This window comes from Harpegnathos saltator, unplaced genomic scaffold (genome assembly GCF_003227715.2).
Source record: "Harpegnathos saltator strain DR-91 unplaced genomic scaffold, Hsal_v8.6 scaffold71, whole genome shotgun sequence".
NCBI classification, from domain to species: Eukaryota; Metazoa; Arthropoda; class Insecta; order Hymenoptera; family Formicidae; genus Harpegnathos; species Harpegnathos saltator.
This window is the reverse complement of record NW_020230549.1, coordinates 352,681-362,500: the sequence shown is the minus strand read 5'-3', so window position 1 is coordinate 362,500 and position 9,820 is coordinate 352,681. Positions and strand designations below refer to the sequence as shown.

The window sequence follows — 9,820 nt, the reverse complement described above, 5'->3', positions numbered from 1 at the left end:
GGTGATCCACCACGTCCCTACGCGGCATCCTGTGGCACCGCGGCTCGCCACGGTGTGGCCTCGGCAGCTCGAGAGCTGCCGAGGTGTACGAGATTTACGGCCGACGAAATGTGAAGCGGCTTCGTGAGCAGGAGACAGGAGAGAGAGGGAGAGAGAGAGAGAGAGAGAGAGAGAGAGGGAGAGAGAGAGAGAGAGAGAGAGAGAGAGAGAGAGAGAGAGAGAGAGAGAGAGAGAGAGAGACAGAAAGCTCAGAAAGGGACGCGTTTTATCCGCGACTTTCACTGGTCGTCATGCACCCTCTTATTTTCATTCGGGCGACAATTCGGAGACGATCGACGCGATGATACGCCTGTGCATCGTCTCAATCGTCGATTCAACGTCGGCGAACATCACGTGTGCCGCTCGCAAATCGCCGCTCACGATCGACTCTGGACTCTGGAGCGCGCGGGTTCTTTTTCAGCGGACAATCACCGACGTAGCCTTCCGCACGGATTGATCGAGACGAGCGATCGTGGATCGTGCGTACGAGCGTGCATCCATCGCTAAGACCCCGGAGACCGCTGTAGCCAGCGGCAGGTGACATCGGCCGACGAGAGAGAGACCGTCTCTCCCGAAGGTGCGGGGGACTGAGGGAGGGGATCGACGGACACCACGCACTTGTATACGCATCTATCACTGGCCCAGCAGCACGCACTGTCACTGCCACGAGCGTTCCTTGATCCTCGGCGGGTGCCTCTTGCGGATCCTTGTCATGTTGCTCGCTCGATCGCGCAGCGTCCGGCTTGCCGGAGGTCCTCCGAGGAGCGACGACGACGACGACGACGGCGACGACGGCGACCGCCGCCAGCAGTACCAGCACCTGCAGCGGATGGCGGTCCGCTCATTTGAACTCGCGTGGCATCGTGCACGACGACGTGAACTCGACGGACACGTCGATCCGCGAGGACGACGACGACGACGACGCCTGCATCAGACGTCGATCGTGGCCGACGATTCCAGGACGAGCACGGGCTTGGGCGCCATTGTGATTCGAGGAGACACCACGGCAGCTTGCGTCAGGACGCCACGGATCAACCCCGACGACGACTCTCGAGAAATCGGCACACTCCCGAAAGCGACCGTCCCGCTTCGCCGAGAACCTCGCTCCGTCCGCGTCCGCTAGCCCTCACCGAATCAGCCTCATTCAACCCTCGTTGGAGGTATCCACCCTTCTCAGGTCGCGCACGCAGCAGCGATCTCTCAGTAAGCGTCAACAGTCCTCTGCTCCGCGGCTTCCTTGGATCTTGTGTCACCCGGATCTCACCGCATGCTGAACGTGCGACGACCTTGGACGTGGTCGAGGAAGCCACGTTCAGTCGCTCTGTTCCGTCGTATTCACGCACGCACGCACGCACACTCACTCACGCACCGCTCAATGTGCCGCTATAATCCAGAAGTGAGCAGCGCGATCGCGCGGGGTTGCGAGTCGTCGAGCTCTTGGGGCTCGCTTCTCTCTCGCACGAGATCGGGTTGTGCGCTTATTCACGAGGGGGTTGATCGCGCTGCTGAATGCCTCCTTCGTCGCGGCGACTTAACGGCGAGCACCGAGTGATCGCTTGGACTTGCTCGCGCGACCGCGTACTCCGGGTTCAACGAGGGATTTTAGCGGACCGTCTTATGAAACTGACGACGACGGCGACGATGACGACGACGGCGACGACGGCGACAACGGCGACGACGGCGACGACGACGACGACGGCGATGACGACGACGACGACGACGATAACGACGACGACGACGACGATCACGGCGCTCCCAGTTCGATTACGTGCCGGACACCGAGAGAAAGAGAGAGAAAGAGGGGTTGCTGCGCGCGCAACCCCACGCCCGCTACGAGCGAACCCCTTCCGCCCTCTCGCGTGCACCGAGAAGCGGCGTACGTACGAGGAGGGTGTCAGACCCGGCTCTGGAAAACGTGGCGGAAAGAGCCGCGTCTGCTATCTTCGGGGCGGTAGCGTGGACGCGCGGCGATACGCGCCCCCGCGCGCGGGGGTGGCCGGCGCGGTCGGTATAAAGGCGACCGTCGGCGGGGCGGTTCGTGTCCGGGCTTTCGTGGCTCAGTGGCTTCTCCGTTATGCGGACGAGCCCGAGAGGAGTGGTCCCTTTCCCCCTGTCTTCATTGGCGTTAATTTTCATTCGGTGGACACGCGACAGCGATCCGTCGTTTCCGCTTTAGCTTCCTCCGTAGGAGGGAAGAGGAGAAAGAGAGGGAGGAGCAATTCCATTGTATTTCTGGACGACCGCCAAACGTTGCCGTGTGTGATTAAAAACGACGCGTAATCGCGCCAGGCCAATCTCGTTTTTTTCTTTCATTCACGGCGCGTGCGCTTAATTGAGCCTGATAACAAACTCGCTGGTGTTGGAGCCGCAGAAACGGTCTCCACACTTCGCGTCGGCCGGGCGGCGCGAGCGATAATAACAGCCGGCTAACATTGTCGCGTCCCGCAAAGGGACGCCGTTTCCGTCCGCTGCGAATGATAAAACGCGATTTCCGCGTCGCCGACAGAAATGGAATGCTCGCCGCATTCCGCTGTCTTCGCTTGCGACTCGGCCGACTATGTCGGCGCTTTAGCTGACTGACTAAGGGAGAGACGACCGGTCGTCGACTCAGTCGCGGGGCTGAACTACTGCTTCTCTCTCTCCTCACGTAGACGTTACGGAAAGCGTGATTAGAGAGCAGTTTGTCGATCGAGCGTAGAACCGCGTAATCGACGTCGGACGGTTGTCGCATTGATTACAGACGGATGAAAGATCGTTCGGTCGTTAGTCTCGTTAGTAAGGAGGTCGGGCAAAAGTTGGAGATCTACTTTGAGGGATGCCTCCGGCCCGACCGAATGCGCACGTAGATCTCGCGTAATGACGTTACATCGCCCGGAGCCGCCGCGCGTGTGTAAGTGCTCGAACTTGTTTAATATAACATTAAAAGCGAAGTATGATGACGAAGTACGATGACGTCCGCGGGTCTTTTCTCGGCTAATAGGATCAAAAGTTCGTTCCGAGTCCGGCACAGACGTTGTGTATTATTTACGGTAGAATCAAACAGGGTTAAGCCAGACTGCCGGGGTCATTACTACGTCGATTAATTATTTATCGATTTCGTTATTAACGGAGGAGCCCGGGGCCCAACTTTCCATTCGCATTTTCCAATGGGAATTGGACGACGATTCCACGCGTACCTTTTGTATGTCGATATGTTACATTCATTTATTAATCTCGCTTACTCTCTCTCTCTGTCTCTCTCTCTCTCTCTGTCTCTCTCTCTCTCTCTCTCTCTCTCTCTCTCTCTCTCTCTCTCTTTCCCTCTCTTTCTGGCTATTATAGCGTATATTAATTTTCATAAGGCACTCTTCCGTTACGGGGACACGGGGAACGCAGCTGCGAGGAGTATTAGAAGGGTATTAGGTAGAGGCGATTAGGGGTAAATCACCTCTCATATGACCGGAGATAACTCCATCTTGATCATGCAAACGAATCATCCGGGAAGGGTTCGCGTGCGGTGGGAAGGGTCCGTGGCACGAATCTATTAAACGCGGTTAATACTTTCGGAGAAAGAGAAGAAGTGTTTAACGGGGAGGCACTTTTCTCGATGAGGCGCGCGTATAAATATGCAAGGAAAATTACCCGCACCATAGCGTGAGCTACCACGACGACGTAGAGCTGTATAGAGAGATGGAGGAAGGTGGAGAAAGAGAGAGAGAGAGAGAGAGAGAGAGGGAAAGAGATGCAGAGAGTTACGAATACGAGATATACACGGTGATCCACTCATCTCGAGCATCTGTCGTGCGTTGCGTTTGACACTCGCGCGAAATCGAGTCGTTCCAGTTTAACGCAACTTTAACGCAAACCGTAGTGCCTCGTTCTGTTGTTACCTCGCGATGAAATTATCACCCTCGTCACCCTCGTCGTCATCGTCGTCGTCGTCGGTTTTATCAATAGACGCGTCGCGTGTTTTTCACGTCGTGCGCCTCGGCAAAATCGTGCTAGATTCGATGATCTTTATTGCGTTATACGTTTTACGTGCAATAATCGGAGTCAACGAGGGAGAAGTAAGGAGCAAGTTGAGCGAGAACCACCCCGTACATCGGCGCTGAGTGAGCAAGAGAGAAAGTGACGGCACGACGAAGGAGAGAGAGGTCGCGGCCGGTGGAGGGTACGGGAGAAAGGATGAGAGCGAGAGCGAGAGAGGAATAACAGTCGGTGGCACAAAGCGGAGGGTGCAGGCCGAGGATCGATAGATATATAGAGGCAGAAAGGAACACAGGAAGCGTCTGACACCGGGAAACTCCTAGGGATGGTTTCTTACGAGGTGGTTCAACTCGACTAACAAGCCATTTTTCGAACCCGATCGATGATTCGACCACGTCTATTTTCCCTTTTCCCTCTCTCATCCTCTCTCTCTCTCTCTCACTCTCTCTCTTTTATTTCTTCTTCCGCATCGGGCTGTCGTCACGCGAGTAAATATGCGCGAGAATCGCGAGATTCGCGAGGCAAGCCCGCGACCGGCGACGCGTGCCGCCGGCAATGGAATGCAAAGAAGTCGAGCGGAACGTGAAGAAAAATCCGCGCGTTCCGCATTCGCCGACGACACACACGGTTCTTTTAAGATCGCCGGCTAAAAGCGACGACGGTCGTTTCGCCTGCTTCCAGACGGAATAATAAAGCGCCAACGGTAAATACGCATCGCGCGCGCGCGGGAAACACGGAAGATCAGTTGCATATAAATTATTAGGGGTGCCGGAAAGTGTCTTCTCGTATTTTGAAGCCTTCAGTTTCCGTGGTTATATAGTACGGATTCTTAATTTTAATCCAGAATTAATTTCAACTCCACTTAGGTTAGTTAATAACATTTCTTTATTGTGTATATTAAGTTTCATTAAGATCGAACTTACTCTTGGAAAATGGCAGCGTTTGAACCAAATGAAAAATACGGAAAAACGAAAAGACTTCCTGGTATCCGGTGATATATACACAATAAAGAAATGTTGTTAACTAATCTGGGATTTAAATTAATTCTGGATTAAAATTAAGAATCCGTACTATAATCACGGAATATGAAGACTTCAAAATACGAAAAGACTTTCCGGCACCCCCAATAATACAATCGCTGATCCACGCGAAACGTTCCCTTGCGGCTCCGTATCCTCTTTTATTCTTTCTTCATCAACGATCAAACGCGATACACCTCGGCGGACGAGATCATCCTGGACGCTTTCCTCTCGCAATCTCGCGACGATCGATGAGTCTCCCGTGCCCTCACGAGCGGGATAGACGATTGTTGTTCAGCGATTAGGATTAGCGGCGCAGGTACAATCCCGGGTACAAATTTGAAGGCCGACGCTGGGGCTTCAGGTAGTGACAGCTCAAGTACGAACGATTAATTAGCCTGCCATCGTCGTCCCTTTGCTGTCCTCTGCAGCGCAGCGCCAGATAATCGCCATAAATACGCGCGAGAAGTCGGCTGAGTTACCGTCAATTACGGACGAACGCACCGCTTAGTCTCGCCCGTTGCCCTTCGTGGCTATTCCTCGAGGCGGCTCGCAGCATCCCCTAGAGTGGGCTGAAAGTTCATTTCCCTGAGACGCGAGACGCGTGCGTGTACACGCATACGTTCGGAATAAGCGCGTGACTGCGGAGGACTCGCGTCGGGGATATTATTCGGCCGGGGGTAACCTGACAATTTCAGCGGCAGCGCGACAGCGGGGATATATCCAAGCGGAGATGTCGGGAGATGAATATCTTGCGGCACAGACACGGTTTATCCGCACTGTCAACCCGCCGGATTAAATCCGGACACGGCGGCGTGCGCGGCGTTTCCGAAGGATGACGATCAGCCCCGAAACACGAAACGCACTGATAAAATTTTCGAGACGCTGAGAGAGAGAGAGAGAGAGAGAGAGAGAGAGAGAGAGTGAGAGAGAGAGAGAGAGAGAGAGAAAGAGAGAGAGAGAGAGAGAGAGACGCTCGTCGCACGCCGTATCGTGCTTGTGCGTTTAATGCCTCTCCTTCGTTCGTGTCCTTTTGCAAGGTGGCTGCGTTCTCACACGCGCAGGCACACACAGGCGCGTGCAAAGCGGCGCGTGATAAATCGCTCGGCCGTGGTGCATCGCGATTGTCGGCGGAAAGCAGCGGGAAAAGACCGCGCCCGCATTGTTGCGTGATGCAAGACTGCCGGGCGCCGTTGAGATAAACGCTGATACGCTCTTAGAAAATACATAATATATCGCGCTGCTCGGCTGCCTGCTCGGTTTCCTTCTTCACGAGCCGCGGAACGCGTGCGGAATCACTCGTGCGATATTCCTGCATGCGCGTGCGCGCGCGGGGGGGATGGTAATACCTAAAAAGGGAGGTGTGAAGTGTTAACACACGCCCAGGCAACGGCGGATACTTGACGCACCCTTACGAATTCCCCGTCTCTTTAGTCCTCCCCGTCTTCCCACTTTCACCGCCGCCGCCGCTGCCGCCGCCGCCGCTTTCCCTCGAACTCTTTTCACGAAGCTGCCGCTTGTCCGTCGACTCTTGTCCCTCGTTTTCGAAAGTTTTCTCCTCATAGCAAAAATAACCGCCTTCCTCGACGGCAGTTTGTCGTGCGACGTCTACGTAAGAATCTCTTTGTAACTTCGCTTTGCATGCAGTTTGAATTTTTCGATTTATCAAACACCCGCCGAGCGAGAGCGATCGCCGGCCCTCCGTTTGAGCGAACTTGATGAAATTCGTCGCGCTCGTCTCTCTCGTCTGGCCGTTATTTAAATAAAAACGAGTGCGGCGCGATTAAATTTGGAAAAGTCGGCTGTGCCTCCAAGAGCACACGCTTTCTTTCCGCCGGCGTTATGCGGGGAAATATCTGTCGAAATCTGTTTGATAAATAGCGAGAAATTAAATTTCCGGATTTAATTTAAATCAAACCGCAATTGAATTTCTGGGGGAAGAGCCATTATAATGAACGAGGCGGCAGAAAAACGACAGAATATTCAATAGCGCAAAGATTTCTCCTTGATCGGCATCTTTTTTCTCGAGCTGCTTTGTTCGCCGTCGATTGTCCGTTTCGCCCAAGAAAGCCAGTCGACCGACGTGATTTCAACGATGCGCGGCTTAACCCTTTGTTGCACGTTTTTTTCTAATAAATATAATTTTGTGAAACTTGTTACTCTCGGGGATTTTTAGGGTCGCTGAATACAAATGCGGTGTGAAAAATATGAAATTCAAAATGGCGGAAACTCCCCAAATCCCAGAATAACAAGTTTTCAGTTGGAAACTCCATCCGCCATATTAGGTCCGCCAGTTTGAATTTTATATTTTTCATATCGGATTTATATTTAGCCACCCGAAAAACCCACAGATAATGATTTTGAAGCATACGTTATTATTTAAAATTTCATGTAAACCAATTTATTCTCTAAAAACGACAGATTTGTTCAGCATATGCTTATTAATAACAAATTATTTATTTGAAATGACTCTAAAATTTTTGACGTATCAGTTAAAGGAACATTTTAGTGGTCCAACAATATCAAATATGCTAAAGAAATATGTGAAAGATTTAAACTCTTGGAGAAACAAGCTTGGATGATAGGTGGCACTGTGGGAGGACTGCTATGCAGCAAAGGGTTAATCGACGAAATACGTCAGGCCGCGTACGTCAGCAAGTAACCGATATTTAAACACACGTCGTTAAAAACGCGACACGCGTCCGCGACGCGCATCGCGGTTTGATTTATGCAGCCGTTAAATGCGATCTCTATTAAGCGTGTACTCTGCGCATACGGACTCCGGAGTGTGGTAAATCACGAGGGATGCTACTGCCGTCGCCGCGCCCGCGCCCATGGGACATAATAATATCATCGTGGCCTAAAGTACGAAGTTCGACACTACCACGACCATCCGCCAGACGAGCTGCGGAAATAATTAACGAGCGGACGCTGTCCGCGCGCGTGTGTTAACCCGACCGGGCGTAATCCGTCGGTGGGCCGTTTCATTTGTTCAGCTCGAAACCTGCTTGAAATCTGTAATAATGTACTGGTCGGAGGAGATTATCCTGGAAATTTCTTGCGGTGGAATCTCCCTCTTCCTCTCTCTCTCTCTCTCTCTCTCTCTCTCTCTCTCTCTCTCTCTCTCTCTCTCTCTCTCGCTGGAAACGAGTGAATATCGGCTCAGAGCGATAACGGGAATTAAAATAATCGTCGCGAGGAAGTGAATGTTTGGTTGAAACGTAAAGTGGACTTTTCATCCGCACGCGAATCGACAACTTCAACCGTTTCGAGTGATTTCCCTCGAAAGCACGAACGGTGTGAAATATTCACTCGCGCGGATAATACATCGGATTCACTTTTCAACTCGGAGCGAACGTATTCTCTGGACGATGAGCGTGAGTGAGAAATTACCCGACTTCGGGCTCCACTTTTGCGAAGTGGAACTTCGCAGGAAGAAGTTCAGAGCGCGGGACGGGCGAGAGCCGAAGCGACGGGCTGTGAAAGACACAAGCCCGGTCCAGGTGAACGTTTCACGCGGAAGCATCGCGAAAGTCCTCCAGAACATACTCTCGTGTACCCGTACAGCAGATACGAGCAATTACGATCTCGTTGTGTCTCCGCGGCCTCGTGAAACTCTCGTGAGTCCTCCTCGGAGTAGAGCTTCTCGCTCCCGGCCGCGGGGGTACGCCGCGACATAGAGCTCTGTATACACCAGAGGCACCCTCGCACGCGCACCGCGTGCACACGCGCGTGTCTGCCCACGCGAGAGCCCGTGCATGCACGCGAAACCGAGCACGTGAATAGGGGTGGCTTTGATTCGGACCTGCGGGCGCCGCGCCGGATGCTTCTCCACGAGGAGGAAGGCCGCGCGGGGATGTGGCGCAGCGTTCGCGAAGGTCCGTTCTCTCTCTCTCTCTCTCTCTCTCTCTCTCTCTCTCTCTCTCTCTCTCTCTCTCTCTCTCTCTCTCTCTCTCTCTCTCCCTCACTCTCTGCGCGCTCTACGAGACCTCAGGGAAATCCTAATATTTTAACCAGCGACGAGGCGATGTATATGAAAGGACTCGCGCGCGCGCGCGCATGCGGGGCGAGAGAGAGAGAGAGAGAGAACACTGAAAGGGAAATGGGGTGTTGTGCGAGTCATCTCCGCGTACCCTCCGGTGCCGACGTAGACGAGCGTATGTAGTATACACACGTTCTGCGGTACCCCGAGGGAAGTACTTGCAATTAACGCGGTAAGACTCGGCCGTTGCAAGGGGTGCGCCGCACCCCTTCTTACGCTGCCTGCTACCCTCTTGGGCTTCTTTCAAGCCGAGCTGCCGCCGTGCCGGAGCGAACTCGCAGGCGAGCGGGAAGAGAGAGAGGGAAAGAGAGAGAGAGAGAGAGAGAGAGAGAGAACTGTAGGAGGATTTCGCATTCGGTTATTCGTTAGGGACACGCGCGATATTGTCCTGCCCGCGGTGAACGAATTGCGCTATCATGTCGATATCGTGCGTCTCACGGCGGGGTGAATCTCTAGTGTGCCGAGTCGGCTTAATCAGCGGATACATTCATTATGAACTAGCGAGCTGATTCATTATGAACGATGGATATATTAGCTGCTCGCTAATATAGCTCGTCGAGTTGTCGATGATCTCACCGATTCGGCAGATGAATCATTCCGCGAACGCTGAATCAGACGAGATGACGGATAACAACGAATGACTTGAACAATACGATACACAATATGTACTATCGTTATTAATAATTATTATTAATAATAATAAGTATTAATAATATTATTAATAATTATTGTTATTTAATTAGGTATTCAAGGG

General features: G+C 52.8%; 1 protein-coding gene across 2 annotated transcripts in view; it reads right to left on the bottom strand.

Annotated features, from left to right (window-relative positions):
* Window positions 1-170, bottom strand: part of sff (BRSK family serine/threonine-protein kinase sugar-free frosting) — a 13,790-nt gene extending 13,620 nt beyond the window's left edge. For both annotated transcript variants that reach the window (XM_011153721.3, XM_025305741.1), the window contains exon 1: window positions 1-170. This exon is cut by the window's left edge and continues 356 nt beyond it. The gene's annotated coding sequence lies outside the window, so the exon portion shown is untranslated.
* Window positions 171-9,820: the final 9,650 nt, after the last annotated feature.